Here is an 18,057-nt window from a genome sequence, read left to right as displayed (position 1 = left end):
ACTAGTCACTTACGTGACCATACTACCGACCACTATTCACATCACAATATATACAAGCATAATAATAAATTTAACAATTAAAGGTAACATTCAAACCCTAAAATCATGCATATCCAGCAAGAATAATCAAAATAACCATCAGGGGTAAAATCTCAATTTGCAATAACTATACAAAACTAGTATAAACCAATATATTAAATATGCATTGAATTCAAAACATTTCATGTAAACAATATTTGAAAGAATTAGCAAAAGCCGATAAGTAAAACTCATTTAATTTTAAAACAAAGGTTTAAGGACTAAAGTGTAAATTTAAACAAAAAATCAAAAAATATTTTTGCAAAAATGAAAGTAGATTTATGAAATTAAACGTATTAAACTTAATCATGCAAATTTTCATAGCATTTTATAACATGTAAAGACTCTAATTGCATTGCATAAAAATCAGGACTCAAATGCAAAAATAACAAAAACATGCCAAAAACACATAGTGAGTCACATCATGATGATGCGAATGTGAATGTCGCGACATGCTTTGGAAAAGTCCCTTTTTCATGACAACGTAAAAGAGGGCATCTTGCAATTGACAATTTAAACCAAAACTAAACATACCATTTCGTGTTTTTAGGCCAAATTCTTTGTCCTAACATATCAAATAGCATACATAGATCATTTAATTCATGCTCAATTACACTAGAATGTTCATTATCACAATTTGACATCCTAAGTAAACGGCCATGCTAGCATGCATACCTAAAATCACATATCAATTACTCAACACACAAAATTTGCATTTCATGCATTTCCAAGTGAAGTGTAGGTTCATTTCATACCAAATGGCCATTCTAAACTGTTCCAAACATCCAACATACAAATTGACCATCTACAACAGTATTTCACCAAGATACATGCATACTATTCATCATAACACTTAAGCCGATATCAAGCATTGTTCAATCGTCATTCCAAAGCAATCAAACCATCATAAACCAAATATAAAAGTCCTTAAACAGTATAAAAAAGTCCATTTACAAACCTGAAACAAAATGAAGTCTAATCCTTCAATATATATAGTTCCACATTACCTTTATTTTTGTTGGTTGAAAAAAAAAAACACTTCACATACACAAATCAATAGCCTTGGATAGATCACTTGCTTGCTCACTCCTCCTCCTCACTCAATCTATTTCTCTACTAAATAATCATTTGAGAATGTGATCTTAACCAAACTTAGTGAGTGCACAAAGATGCCACAATAAACCATAATATCAAAGGCTAATAGAAAGTATACTAAGAACAAGTACACTTATAATCTTGAACCATTAAATCATATAGATACATTGGCATCTTGTGATTATGAAATATGTATGGAAATACAACATATGGAATACACGAATCTCCATCACACCAATGACTCAAAGAGTCTAACATGTCTCAAATAAGTGTAGCAATAAGATAACACTCTCCAACACACCAACATGTCCCAATGAATAGAGCTTAGCTCAACATTCCCTTATCCCTCCAACATGTCCCAATATTAAAACACATATATGAGTAATAAAATCCTATGGCTTGTTAATTATATCCAATGATTTCAAGAGATCACAAGGCCATCATATCCATTTTACACATTTATTTACTAATTTATGCACCTTTTCACATATAATGTTGTCGCGTGTGAAATGATATGCGATTTGTGCAAGTATACACGTCGAATCAAGTAATAAAGTGATGAGTGAGTATCGTTCTCACGAAGATCGGATTGAGGCACAAAAGTGGCAAGTTATTGTACTAGAGTGTTATTAATGCTATGGAAAAAACAGCAATAAGTATGCAGTGACAATTAAAGGAATAGTGATGTATGCAATATGTGGAATTAATGAATACTTGGAAATTCTATGGCAAAACAAAAGTAGAAATGTAATAGAAATTATGAGAATTATTACGGAATATTATGTAAATGAAAAAATAAATAACTAATAATGATATGGCAAAGATACAATGGCAAAGAATAAAGAATATACGATGTTGATTTGGAAGGTTGGGATTACTAAAAATCTACCCTTACTGCCAATAATGCCTCAGCAAAATCATACTCAGTTTACTGCTCAGAAGAGTTCTAAAATGGTCTACTTTTTTCAAGAGTAAAAACCTTAAGTCACCTTTCTCGTGTCTGTGGGCTTTTAATATGGTATCCTACACTATTTTCCTTATGTATGAATGTTGCTCTGTGCCTAGAGTCTACTGCAAGTATCGGTTGGGTACTTGCTTATATCATTCAATATCTATCCAACTAATCTAACCATTTTAGAATTAAATTTAGTTTATAGGCACGCGAGACAATCATCTATGTCTAGGGGTTACACGCATACAACATAGAAATAAAATAATTGAATGAAACAGTAAATTGATTCAAATATATGCTTCAACCATTAAAGAAAATAAAAGTTTCATAATGTAATCCCAACTCGATGAAATTTAGCTCATGGTTTGGCACATAAAATTCAAAACCAAAATAACATCCAACACCATTTTCATCATTCAATTCATGGAAGAAAAAAATTAAGAAATACGGAAGACTACGAGAAGACAGCTTTCACGTGTCCAATTCACACTCTGGCAGCACAATGTCCTGTGATGGCTGAGAGTGACTACTTTCGTTTTCCGTTTTCCATCTCTAATCAGTCGCTACCATCTATTTTTGCCTAAGGATCTCTTCCTTTTTTGTTCATTGTTTAAGGTTTCCTCCTTTGGCTTTTTATAGCCTTTTTCCTAGGGTAAATCCAACAACCCATGTTTATCTTCTCCTCTTTTTAATTTCTTTTTTCAACAACCCAAGATTATCTTCTCATTTTTAAATTTTTTTTCTAAGATAAAAACCAACAACCTAAGATTATCTTCTCCTCTTTTTTAGGTAGATTGTTCTGGTACAAGTATAGTTGGGCTGAAACTGGTATGCGTTGAGTGTTGACTCGGTCTTTCTGGAATTGGCACGACATTTGTGTTGACAAAATGTCCAACATTTTTCCCAAGCAAACCTTCACTCCTTTATTTCTCGTTCCTCAACCTGCACCTGCCAAACCACCAAACACAGTCTTACCACAATCAATTAAAAGTATCTAATATTTAAACCCAATCCAAGAACCTAATGAAATGATGAAAATGCGAATGAAATGTCCTAAAATGCAACTAAATGTACCTAAGTACAAATAATTAGCTAGGTCTAAAGGCATGAAATATAACTCTTGTCAAGAGTTATCACATGTTAATCATGATCACATAGCTATCACATTGCTCATTGAGCCACAATCACTATAATCTCAGATATATGCATAAAACCAGCAAATAACAAGTCATATTCTGACATAATCCTATCACATATAATCATATTAGCTAATCATATAAGAATTATTTACAAAATATCATAAGTTCAAGTAAGAACACGTACACTAGGAACTTAGGATAGGTGATTAGGCTAGCCTAAGCTCCCTATTAACAAGAAGGATCATGCTTATATGCAATACACCAGATGACTCACTGATTTAGCTTTTGCTTGAATGTCGAAAGCTTAAACAAGATTTTCCTTGTCCTTTGTTTTGCTCGTAGAGGCTCCAATTGGATCTGGCACTTTGCGTACACATCAAACACATATCAAACTCATCATTTACAGCTTTAAACACATTCAAAAACATCAAACACACAGATATATGTTAACCCATACTAATGCCAAAAACTTAACTACTAAACTAAAATAAGTGATTTCCTTGCTCAATTCATCGTTTCTAATCACTAAATATGATTTTAAACATCTAATATATCATATTAGAGCAGAGCTATCAAAAACACCTAATTACTCAGATTTAACTTTTCCTAAAAATTGATCAATCATGAACACTAAAAGAGCAAAAACTAGTAATTCTTAAAAATCCTTTAATGATCTATAAAATTGAGTTTACAAACCTTATAATTAGTCCAAAACAAGTTGAAAATAATTTAAAACCCGTGATTTAACTTAGAATTTTAGATTTTCTCCACTGTTAAGCTAAATTTCAATTTAAACTTTAGATCTATGAAATTTTGACTGCAGTTGATTAAATCTTGATTTGTAAAAACAACAAGCTTAGTTTGATCATTAGAAATTAGAATATTGCCTCAATTTGAAAAGAATGGCGAGTTGTAGATCTAATTCAATAAAAAAAATTTAAGAGAAATGAAGAAATTGATGATGGAAACAAGAATTTTTTCTTTAAAATTGAAAGACGATTTGGTGTTTGGAAGGTAGGAAAATCATTAGGGTTTTGCTGATTTGAGAGAAAATGTTTTGATTTGGATTTGAAAGAAATTTCAAATGGATTGATGAAAAGAAAGGGAAGAGACGTGGGGTTGTTTAAATAGGCAAGGGGAGGAATTTTTTTTTAAATTTAGGGAAATTTGCCTTTGAAAAACTTTTATTTTTTATCCTTTTCCAAATCAATCCTTATTTGAATTAAAATCACCCTTTTTTTAATTATTTTTAAATCTGGTTTCATTTTTAAAATCTTTTTAAAATAATTAATAACCAAACACTTAATCCTAGTTTCCCAATCTAAATTTTTAAACCTGATTATTTTTATAATATTTTATTTAATTATAATAATCATTTTTATCCTATTTTAGTATTCAGACCGAACATCCGGTTCACTAACCTGATTTTACTAACCTGATTTTTGGGATGTGACATATTGACAATTGGCAAGCAAGCTATTTCAAAACTAAATAGGGAGATGTATGGAACTGTACGTAAGTAAGATGCCTGTAAAAAATGCCACCATGGAATAGCCTGTCAACGACCTCTAGAAGGTATTCACGGTATTAAGCAAATACAACATGGAGCCCAATCTGAGTAAGTTCACTTTTGGGGTAAATTTTGGAAATTCTTAGGTTTCATGATATCCAGTAGAAGGATCAAAGCAAATCTGAAAAAAGTCAAGGCCATTTTGGAAATGACCCCTCCACAGAAGCCCAAGGAAATTCAATTGTTAACCGGACGAATTGTATCCATCAACAAGTTTGTTTTGAAGATCATTAACAAATGCCTACCATTCTTCAAAGCATTAAAAGGTCCCTTCTAGTGGATAGGAAAATGTTAACAATCTTTTGAGCAGTTAAAGCAGTACTTGAGTACCTTTCCACTCCTAGCATCTCCCTTGATGACTTATTAGATGTGTATATTATTACTTCGATGAAATATTAGTAGTGATATTGTCAAGGAAATTGGTGGACAGTAGCACCCCAATTTATTATGTTAGAAGGGTTTTGCAAGACGAAGAGCTGAACTACTCCTGGGTAGAAAAGAATGTCTTTATCGTGGTATCGCCCAATCATAGCCTTACCTGACCAACTACTTAAGGACATCCTGGGCAAGGTCGACACTTCTGGAAGGATAATCAAATGAAGTGTCGAGCTAAGTGAATTTAGGCTAGAAAATCTATCACGGAAGGCAGTCAAGGCCTCAGCTCTAGTTGATTTCATAGTCAAGTACTCATTTTCTTGACCATTTGTGTAATACCCCCTACCCGTATTCATTGCCGGAATAGGGCACGAGGTATTACCAGAGTTTACGAATTATTTTTTTAACTCAATATAACCTCTTTATAGATATCTAACCTTCCCTGCAATATTATATCGAGACCAATCCAAATCAACCAATCCAATTCAACATAATTTCAAGATAAATTCATGCATATTTATAAAATAATGTCATCACATACCCAAAACCAGGTTTGTTAACCATACCAATGGCTAACTCTACATTCATTTCACAGAATCATTTACTTTATTAGCTTATACATGCCATTGATTTCCAAAATAAAGTTTCTTTATATACCGAAGTCCTGAGGTTGATAGTGTGATGTGTCTCCGACCAAATCCGACCTCCGAGCTCTTAACACTACAAAACAGGGAAAAGGAACGGGTAAGCACTTCGTGCTTAGTAAGCTCATGTAACAAGAATTATACTTATCTAATATTTTCAATACAATACAATAAACATCCATATATTCATTCAATGCATTATTACCCTAATATGCACAAACTCAACATTCAAGTTAGTACAATAATTTCCATGTATCAATAATATATATACCATGATTGATGAGCTCGTCAATACCAGGATTTCCATTTCCTTGTTATTTTTCCATATTTATTCTGTTGAATTTATCGAAATTTCGATGGATTTTCAGAGGTACACATTTATTGTACAATTCGGGTCCGCAATTCATATTCATAAAGCGCACATTTCCATTTCAGAGAGCACACTCGCTGAACCTCAACCTTGCAAAGGATTACCACCAAAGCTAAATCTCGCAATATAAACTCATAGAGTATTGTCGGGATTACCACCAAAGCTAAATCCTGCAACGACAATTACTCTAATGAGCTTGGATCTGAATTACCATCCAAAGCTAAATTGCACCCTAATTCGGATTACCCGTCCGGCTAAATCTATTTTACACATATTCTTCTGGAGGGCTATATCAGATCGGATCACCCGTCCAAGCTAAATCCTTTTTACCGTCAATTCCTTTTCGAGATCCATTGAATTTTCCTTTTATTCAAACGGATTTCTTCCCATTTTATCAAATATATCAATGTTTCATAAATTTCCATATAATGAACATTCAAATCATATTCATATCAAAACATGCATTTCAAGCATTTAAGAATATAATTCAAGTTACACGAACTTACCTTGATACTTGTTTGTAAACAATAAAATCTACTAATCCCTAACATTTTCCTTTCCTCGATCTAGCTTCAGATTTGAATCTTCCGGATCTAAATAAATAAATTTAATTATCAATTTAATACATTTCATGTTCATATGCAACATTCTCTATAATTCAACTATTATTTATAGTTCATTCAAAGTTGTCTACTTGAGTCATAGTCACTAAATTATTTATAACTTGAGCTACAAAACTCAAAATTAATATATGTTAATTTTCCTGAAATTAGACTCATATATATTTTTACCATAAAATTTTCAGAATTTTTGGTTTAGCCAATAAGAACAGTTTATTCTTTAAAGTCACCCCTGTTCTGATGTCGACAGTTCTGACCCTTCTTTACTAAAAATTAATTATCTCTTCATACATAATTCAAATGATGTTCTTGTTTGTTTCTATTAAAAATAGACTCATTAAGGATTCTAGAAATATAAATTTAAGCCCATAATTGTTTTTATTGAATTTTTTTATGATTTTTCAAAGTCAGAATAGGGGAACCCGAATTCATTCTGACCTTGTCTCACAAAATTAATTATATCTCAAAATTTACAAATCCATTGCTTACACTATTTCTTCTATGAGAAATTAGACTCAACAAGATTTAATTCCATATTTTTTTCATCTTCTAATTCGATTTCTAAAATTTATGGTGATTTTTCAAAGTTAGTCTACTGCTGCTGTCCAAACTGTTTTTGTGCAAGCTGTTTATTACCATTTTTCCCCTAAGCTTTTAATAAATGATAATTTCGTCCCTACTCAATTAGCCTCTCAATTGAGCTGATTTTTCTCAATTAACATTTTATTCTATCACCTTAAACTAGTTTACAACCTTTAGGAATCAGAATTTCAGCAATAAACTTTAATTCCAAGCATTTTTACAATCAGGTCCTAAAAATCAATTTCTATTGAAATCACCTAATAAAATCATCACATAAACAAATTAAAGCTTTAATTTCATTCTATTTCATCATAAAATTACATAAATCAACCATGGTGACTTTCAATTGCATCCATGAAATCAAAAACTAATGAATTTAATAGTAGGACCTAGTTGTAAAAGTCTTAGAAGCACAAAAATTACAAGAAAAAGGCAAGGATTAACTCACTTGGTGCAAAAATTATGAAATACCAGCTTAGAGAACCCTCCTATGGGGGTTTTAGCTGCTGGAATTGAAGAGAAATGAAGAGAAATCTAGATATTTCCTATTTAGTCCTAGCTTTATTTAGTTAATTTTGCAATATTCCAATTTTACCCTTAATTTATTAATTTTTCTGCTGATTTCATACCTTTGCCGTCCAGACCAAATAAATTTTCGGTCTAATTTCCTTTTAAATCCTTTCTCATTAGACTCTTAAGCTATTTAATTATTCTAGCAACTTTTACATCTATTACAATTTAGTCCTTTTCATTTAATTGACTACCCAAACATTAAAATTTCCTACCGAAATTTTAATACCACATTACTAACATTTCATAATTATTTATAAAATTATTTTTGACTTGGTTTTACGAGATAGAGGTCCCGATACCTTGTTTTTACCCAATTTTTTCAATAATTTCTTTTTCTAACTAACCACTAAATCGGTAAAATTTTTCTATCAATATTTTCATACGATTTTCCTATCATATCAATTTTCATGCAAAAATATTGAAATAAATTTCTCTTTAAATCGGATTTGTGGTTACGAAACCACTGTTTTGATAACTTTGAATTTAGGCCATTACAATTTGAAGCTTCCAATAAAAACCCCGCTTGAGGTCCTTCACATACCTAGAATAATTTCCTTTCGCAACCCTCATCCATCGTAGGAAAAACCTTGAATTCTCTATGTGGACGATTTTTCAAGAAAAAGAGGTTTTGGAGCTGGAGTTCTGTTGGTAAGACTTGAAGGAGAAAAGTGGGAGTACATTTTATCATTCTCTTTCTCTACCTTCAACAATATTTTTGAATATAAAGCCTTGGTGGTAGGACTAGAATTGGCTCGTAAATTGAGCATCTGGAGTCTCTATGTCCACACAAATTCACAACTGGTGACAAAACAAGTTCAGGGAGAGTAGTAATTGAAGAACCAACATTGGTCAACTACTACTTAGCCATGGGTCTAGTTAATAGGTTTTAAAAATTCAAGTTAACAAGGTCTTAATTGTTGGATCTAGTGACCTAAGTTTAGTATTTTCATCTAAGTACACTTGTAATTTTTCGAACAGATTGGTTAATGAAATTATTCAGATTTTTTGCACGCAAAGTAAAATGGAAGCAAATGTTGCTCACTAGTTGGCTCATATTTAACCAATATTAAGCGGTATTACATGGTCGGATTGTAATATAAAAAGACAAGTTATATTAGTAGACGAACCTAAACATGTCTTTAGTCTAATAAAAAATGAGTAAACCAATTCAAAGACTAATATACTGTCTATTAAGTCCAATTGGGGTGATGTTTTGTATTGGGCATCGGAGAGGATGACTCTTAGAAGATAGAGACATAGATGTGACTGACTGGACTGACAGTAAATCAGACTGGACCCAAGAAGAATAGATCCTAAATTCGTTTATGGATATATTCACTTGTAGCATTCATAGTGTGGCATACCTAAATCCAGAGTGGATGATGGACTATATATGCGTGTCTCATACACTTTGATGTAAGTAAAAACATGAGTTTGAATAGATACGGAACCGAAAGCTGGTGCATTGACTGTATGACTTCTACAGTATGTAGCATCATTCAAAATAGTGGAAATTCATAGCCCGGGACGTAGGTAAATGATATCCTCTCATTGGCATTACATGGTTGATGAAAAATAAACGTGGTCACAAGTCATTCGTCTTTGTGATGAATGACTGTATTACTATTTAATAGTAATTAACTTTTCATAGAGGAAGATGTAATTGTTACCATGAGATAAAATAAGATCATATTGGGAGAGTAGATATCACCCCAGAGAGATTAAGGATATCCTATGAGGGTAACACACTTATGACAATGTCATTGGATGAGTACTGAGTAGATACTTTTGTAATGGTCTATTATTAGGGAAAGCTCAGACATGACACTATAGTGGAATGACTTCGTAACCAAATGAATTTATAATTAATAGGAAAAAAGTCAGAACTTAATTATAAATCATTTGAGTCATAATTGCATATGTCCAATCAGTCCCTCTGCTAGCTCGTTGAAGCCATAAATAAATTGTGTGTTTGAATTGAAATGAATAAACTGAATAGAAATAAAGAAATGGAAAACATTTAGAAATGATTATGGTTTTCTCAGAAATGGAGAAATAGAATCATTTGGAAAATGATGTGGTTTCCTCAAAATGGAAATGAAAATTACTAACTGGCTCCATTTTACCTTTAGATCTTAATTTTATCGATTTAGATAGATTAGGTCTGGTTTATCTTCTGATCTCACCGGTTAATCTGGAACTAACGAATGGATGTGTGACAACATTACCTTCCAGTCTCACTTTATCTTAATATTCCCTTAGGTGTCACTACCTAAGTTCTTAGTTCTATTCAAATTAGTCCAATTTGTTACGATTTAGTCATTTGTCTAAAGATTTTAGTTTATGCACATCTCTATCAACCACTCCTTAAGGATTTAGCTACACATGCTCAAAGTCAAGAAAATAAACATAACAATGAAAAACAAAGCATCCTGAAAGTAAAGTTTGAGAAAATTTGAAAGTTGATATTTTTATGTAAGAAAACTTAAATAGCATGAAACCAAAAGCATTTAACAAAGAAATCTAAAGCAAAAAACTTAATAGGAACAAGCTTTAACATATGTGAAGTAAAATAAACTGAAATACATTAAAGTAAAGCTTAAAAAGTTTTGAAGTAAGGTATAGGGGATAGAAATGTAATTAAACCTTAGCTATAGTGTTGGCTAACTTAACTAACATGAAGAACATCAAGAACAAGAAGTAAATGCATAAAAATAAACTCTAATCTAAGGTAGAATAGGAGAAAAATAAAAACCCTAAAAAAGTGTAAAGAAAACCTAGAGAAAACTAAACCTAAAACTAAGCTAAATGTGTCTCTCTCCTACTCATCATTTTTTAGCTATTTTAAAGGGTGTTCTGATGAATTTTTTATGCCAAAATTACCCTTACATGGGCCTTGAGTGATTGGTGGGTCAGGTAGACAAATGTTGTCCTTTTTATCCAATTTTGTCCCTCTAACAAAGGCGATATCACAATACTTAAAAGAGGATATCGTGATATCTCAGACAATATTGAACTTTGGGGGGTCTTCTTTGAGAGGTAGATATCGCGATACCCAAGGAGGATGTTGTGATACCACTAAAGGGTCTCCTTAGTCTTCTATACTATCAGAGGTATCGCGATTCCAGGGGTTGGATATCGCGATAACCTCGCCCTAGATGTCGTTCTCACTCATTTTTTTTACCTCTGACACATCCCTACATCACTCAAACACACGTTAGACCTCTCAATGGCACTACTAGCCAATTTGGGTAAAAAATTAAACAAAATTGAGAGATTTCTATTTATTACATGAAAATTAAAAAAATAGGAAAATAGCGAAAAACTGAGCTAAAAACTATTTTTCTAGAGAAAAAGCTCTTTAAGTGTGTCGGAAACGCCTAATTTTCCACATCGGTTTGTGGCAGATAAGTTATACACACAACTTCAAGAGATTGTTACTCTGCTGAAAAATAAACAGAATTTATTCTCAACTACTAAATATATTTTTATAGAATAAAAATTCTACTGGTTTCCATTAAAAAAGAGTGAATTTTTGTTTTCACCCCAAAAGTAAAGAAAACTTTTCCTAGTTTTATGTTTTGTTTCGAGCCTACACTTGAAACAATTCATGGTGCAAGAATAACAGAGAAGATCATTTCGTTGAAAGTTGGAAAATGTCAATGATTCACTTATCCAAAAAAACTGGTACAATTTTGGTCTAAGGTTTATTGCTATAAATATCACAAATCAGGTCGATTTTCAAAATTTTAATTTTTCGCCGTGCAAGAAAACCATTTTTAAACTAGACTTTTTCCTACACTAGTGACAGAAAATGCCAAAACTAATGCCTTCTTCAAGTTAGCAATCACCATCAATATCACAAAAAAGGGGAAAATCCTATTGAAACACAAATAACATCAAATTTATGAAGTAACGAGGCAAGTTCTCACTATTGACTCTAAAGACACTTGGATGACTCCATCCAAGATTCCTTTATAGTAGAAAAGGTGCCTAGGAACCTAAAAGAGCATGAGAAGGTAGCATGGTTGCTTCCCACTATACTTTGATTAATAGGGTCTTAGATAATAAGGGATTGTTACAACCACTCTTTGGGTGTTTGGATCCTTTTGAAGTTGATTATATAATGGTAGAAGTCCATGTAGCAATTTATGCACATTATTAGTGTGCTAGGGCTCTTACTCAGAGAATCCTATGATAGGGTTACTGCTAGCTCTCATGCAAAAATACACGATGAAATGTTGTCAATTGTGAACCCTGCTAAAAATTCTCATCGGTGCCTTGACAACTAGTGAACTCTCTAAAGCATCTCTACTCCTTGGTCATTCGGCACTTAGGGAATTGACATAGTTGGCCTATTTTCACCTGCCGTGGTGCAGAAAAATATATTGTGGTGACCATTGAGTATATCACCAATTGGATGGAAGTAAAAGCTTTGGCCATCATCATTTGAAAACAAATGGAAAATTTTGTATAGAAGACCATTATCTGTCAGTATGAGATTCCAAGATTGATAATTATAGATAACGTAACCCAGTTCTAGGGAAAATTCAAGGATTTCTATGAGAATTTCCATATTTTCTTGACCCACAGTTGAACTAAGATGCCACTGACGAATGGCCAGACCGATGTCAACAATAAAAAAATCCTCCATGGGCTAAGAAGAAAGTGGATGGAGCCAAGAATGGATGGTTGGAAGAACTCCCTGAAGTTTTGTGGTCTCTTTGAATGACATCACATTTAGGAGCTAGAGAGACCTCTTTTCATCTTATATATGAGACTAGAGTGGTGATACCTATAGAAATTGGCTTCAACATCCACCATATGTTGTACTACACCTTTTAGGCCAACGAAGTTATGCTTTGAGAGAACTTGGATCTCTTAGAAACAAGAAATCAAGTAGCTCTCTGCTTAGTAGTCAGAACTCAACAACTGGCTAAATACTACAACTCCAAGGTGTATATGTAAGAGTTTCTAGTAGGAGATCTGGTTATAAGGAACACAAATGCAAGTCAATCAGTAAGAAACAAAGGGAAAATCTCCACCCATAGGAAGGACTATACCAGGTAGCTTTATTAATTGAATTTGGATCATACCGATTAGAACGAATGGATGGAACAATTGTCCCATAAATTTGGAATGCTCGCAACCTTCACAAATTTTATACTTAAATGAAAATTATTTCAAATTTATAATTGTTTTTGTTGTTCTCCTTTGCAAGCTATGTACAACATAAAAAATTAATAAAATATCAAGACTTGTCTTTTACACATTGTTTTTCATCTATCAGAATGCATCATAAAATACCAACATTCTTCCTATAAGTCTCCCCTCTGTAACAACCCGTTTTCAGTTGTGCCAAAAATAGTGGTTTCGAAATCACAATTCTGACAAATGAGTTATTATTTTATTATTTATTTAATGTCTATGGGATTATTTTAAGGTCATATTATAGTTTCATTAAAAAATTTTGAAGTTTAAATGGTTAATTAGGTAAAAATGACTAAATTGAAAAACGTGCAACAGTTGAATTCTATTAGTTAAAAGGGTTAAATGGCTATGGAAAGGAAAGCTAATGAACTTATATGGTAATTATACCATATATGTTGATAGTTGGAAAAAATGGACATGATTTAGTCATTTTTAAAGTTAAATTAGTAAGGGTAATATAGTAATTAAATAATTAAAACTTAAACTAAAATAACAAAAAATGGTATCATCTTCATTCATGGTTTTCTCCACTAAAAATAGAAGAAGAAAAACACCATTTTCAGGCTTGAAGGTTCGGCTAACATAGGTGCTTTGCATGGTATGTATTCAAGCTCCGTTTTTAATTATTTTTATGTTTTTGAGTTCGTTTTAGCTTAATCTAGCTTGCCCGAGGGTTAGTTACCAAAAATATTAAAGGTTGAGGGACTTTCCATGGTTTTATTTGAATAGGTTTTGAAGTTATTTGATAGATTATTAATCTTGGTTGTTAAACAAACTTGTTTTGTTAAGTGATTTTTGATGAATTTTGAATTAGGGATTAAATTGTTAAAAGTGTAAATTTGTGAGTTTTATTGTGAAATTTTGGTAATTATGAGCTGTTCCAAGGTTCCTTGTAACATTGTTTAATATGAATTTAGGCTAAAATGAGTAATATTCAAGTTATGAGCTTAAGGACTAAATTGTGAAAAGTTAAAATATTTAGGGTAATTTTGTAATTTCACATAAATATGAATTATGGATTGAATTGAATACTTTAAGCACTTAATTGAATGAAATTATCTATTTAGATTAAGATAAACAATAATCGAACTTAAATCGAGGAAAGACTAAAGCTTTAGATTAGTTTGTAACTCTACTTCTACGGCCAAAGTTATCGAGGTAAGTTCGTATGAATTATGATCGTATTAATGTTAGATAAAATGATTATTTTCTATGTTTTGTTAATATAAATGGACTTGAAATTGTATATGTATCGATATATGAGAAATTTACAGATAACGAATCTCGTTTGAACCTTAAAAATTCTTAGGATATGAATGACATGTCATTAGGGATTTCATGTTTTGGGTGCCGGTCTTGAATGTCCTACCGATGGCCAAGGTCCTGTTTTCATTACGAATTCTCCACAACTCATGTGAGTAGCACAATGTAGCTAACATTTAGACCCACAGCGCGTGTGAGCAGGCCCATTTCACAACTCGTGTGAGCACTATTGAAAAGGAAAGTTTACGATTATATGGAAAGGCACACTATGTGTGAGCATTCCCGAGTATTCGATGCAATTCTAGATGGTTCAACGGGTAAGTAAATGAATGGCATGGTAAGTACACAATGGGATAATGAATCATGATCTATGAAAATGATAATGTAATAAATGATGTGTATATGAATATCTACTTACATTATGGTTGATTCATATGTATCATGGATGAACTTACTAACTTGTGAGTTTGATGATGCTTGTATAGGCTTTTACTAAGCTTATGGTCTTGGAAATGACATTATGCTTATTCTATAAATTGTGCTAATGAAATGGTAAGTTATGTTTAAGTTTATAGGAGCTTACTAAGCACTAGTTGCTTACGTAGTTACTTTCCTTTGTTTTATAGATTATCAGAAGCTCGATCGGTTGAAAGCTTGTCAAAGATCTATCACACTATCCAGCAACCATTTTGGTAGTTTTTGGTGTATTTTGGCTAAGGTTATAGATGGCATGTATAGGATCTCATATATGGTATTTCTTGAATGTGTAATGGTTGATTTGGTTTGAATATGCTTTTGAAGTTTATGTTTGCTTTGATGAGCTTTGGAAACTTGTTAGGTTAGGTCATTTTGACCATTCTTAAGTGCTTGTATATAAGACTCTTTTGGTATGTTTATGATGGCACGTAAATGGTCATATGTGAAGTTATTTGGTATCTAAGAAACTAGGTTTTGTGCTTGGAATATGACAATATTGTCTTGTTTTGGTTAATGATGTTTTGGTATAAATGTAGTGCCTTTGAATGGCATATTGGTTAGATGAATTAGGATATTTTAAATGGTATGTTAGGTGTGTTAGAATGATGTTTAAACCTCTTGAATGCGTGCACAAATGGGATGAATGGTTAGGTGTATTTTTGTCTTGAAATGACTTATTTTAGGGTCAAATTTTAGGATCACAAGGTCATGTGACAACATGGCCTGGCTACACGATCGTGTGTCATTTGTAAATTCATATTGTATTAAGTCAGTGAGTTACATGGCCTAGAAAACGGCCTACGACATGGCAATGTGTAGCAAGTCGAGAGTTACACGGTCTGGAACACGGCTTGTGACACGACCATGTGACCCAACTCAGTTAGTTACACGGGTGGAGACACGGGCTGGGACACGATCGTGTGTCCCTTTGTTTGATTGTTACACGAGCTGGGCTATGTCATATGCCTGTGTGACCCCTGTCTTCAAATTATGTAACTTTTTCCAAAATCTTTTATTTTTATTCAATTTAGTCCCGAATTTCTTCTAAGCTATTTTTAGGGCCTCAAAGGCTCGATTTAGGGACTAAATGCATATTTTTGATAGGTTTTTAATGAGATTAATTTATTTAATGTTATGATTTAAATGTTGTTTCGATTGTTCAGTATTGCTTTGTAACTTTAATTCTGCGACGGAGACATGTTAGGGGTGTTCAAAATGTTCTACTCAACAAACGAACCTAAAAAAATGATGTTTCATAAAGAAAACATTAACACCATGGGAAAAGAATATGCCATTAATACAAGTTTAAAGCCTGGGTAAATTGGTTTAGTGGTAGGGTCATTCAAAAAATTTTATCCAAGTCAAATAATCATATTGAATATTTCTATCAAAAAAGTAAGAAAAAAATTTCTTCACTAGAAGATGTTAATAGAAAAGCTTTTGCAGAATACAATCCTTCTTAACGACAAGAAATTTGATGACACAATATCTTCTTTCTCTAAAAGTTAGCAAACTTGCAAGTATTATCGTTCGTCAAGGAAAACGTCATAATAATAGCGGATGGTCATTACAATTGAATTACTTTGAAAGAGACTCTACTAAGAATAAATAAATCACGAAACAGAAATGGAAAGAAAGGAAAATGTAATTTAATTTATTAATAAAATATAGTCATTCTACATTAATAGGGGATTTGTCCTCAATATTACAAGTATTATCCTTAGTAGGGTTAAAAATATTCTCTTTGAGGGTAACAATAGCAACAAGGGGATCCACACCATTTAAAAAACCACCATCTGACTCCTTACCTGTTTGATCGCCCTTAGTAGAGGGTTTTCCTATTTTGTCTTAGCGGAAGGCACATCATTCGAAGTAGAAGTGAAGGGAATCCAAAGTCGCTCTTGAAACTCTTGCAACTTGTCATCGTCAAGGTCTAGATCGTTCGATTGAATCTTAGCGAACCAAAGTCCTCTTCCAACATAGGTGCTAAGTTCAATTATCGATATTCGAAAGGACCATGTACAACTTGTAGGGCTAAGATCACTTGGTCCTGTAACAAGTCTAACAACTTCCCTCGAGCCAAGGTAAACAAGACATTATCAGCGACATGTGACTATTTTTCCTTATACAACTATGCCATCAAAAACTCTATCTCTTTGTCCTTCTTCAACTAACTTCTTAGAGCCTGCACTACCTCAATCCAATTTTTTACTTACCCCTTCAAGTTAAAAGCCTTCTTGTTGGCTTTAAGGACAACTTTCTTCTTTTCCTCTTTCGACGCCTTAATGTCTCCTTTTTCCTTACTTTGAGTTGTTTGAAGAGTTACTATCTCTCGGGCCTTGTAGTCATATGCTAACTTCCAAGCCAGCATGGCTTTATTAAAGCTGCATAAAGTATTGACATTAAAAAGGAGAAGAAAACTTAACAAAATGCGCAAGCATGTAAAAAATTACCTAAAGTGACAGTAACAACAGAAGGAAGGATAAAAGTGAGAAGTGAGGGAGAACCTGCATCAACGAAAGGGTTGTTAATCATAGTTGCAACAGTCTAGAGAGAAGAGGAAGCAAGAATAGTTGAAGGGGTAGATGTTGTGCCAACAACAACACTTTGAGGAACAACTTTAGCACTCAAACCTTTTACACTATGATTGTTACCTCTTTGGTTTTTTCCCTACTCGTCGATGATTTGCAAAGAACAACCTTCATTTTCTTACTCACCCATTTCTTCAAAGAGGGAGGAGTGGTAGTGACCCTCTTTAGCAAATCCATTATGAGAGTATTTGCATTCTCGGTGTCACACCCGTAAATTCTAAAGGTTTGGTTTAACACAAATTCTGAGTATTTAATTAGAAAAATTTTTATTTAATTGGGTTCTACTGTGATTATGAAAATGTTATGGACTAATTGGTAAATAATTAGAATTTAAGTTTGACATGTTACATTAAAACTAGGAGTTTTATTTTAGTGGGAATCATTATGATTAAGGGTATTAATAGTATTGATCAACTTAGGATTAAGTGAAACGGTAATCGAAAGATTATATATATAAGAGGATTCTTTCATCCTGGTGTTCATTTTTTCTTTCTTCTATCCTCTTCTATGGTTCATT

The sequence above is a fragment of the Gossypium arboreum genome, chromosome 9, assembly GCF_025698485.1.
Source record: "Gossypium arboreum isolate Shixiya-1 chromosome 9, ASM2569848v2, whole genome shotgun sequence".
NCBI lineage: Eukaryota > Viridiplantae > Streptophyta > Magnoliopsida > Malvales > Malvaceae > Gossypium > Gossypium arboreum.
The sequence above is the reverse complement of the archived record's forward strand: the minus strand, read 5'-3'. Positions refer to the sequence as shown.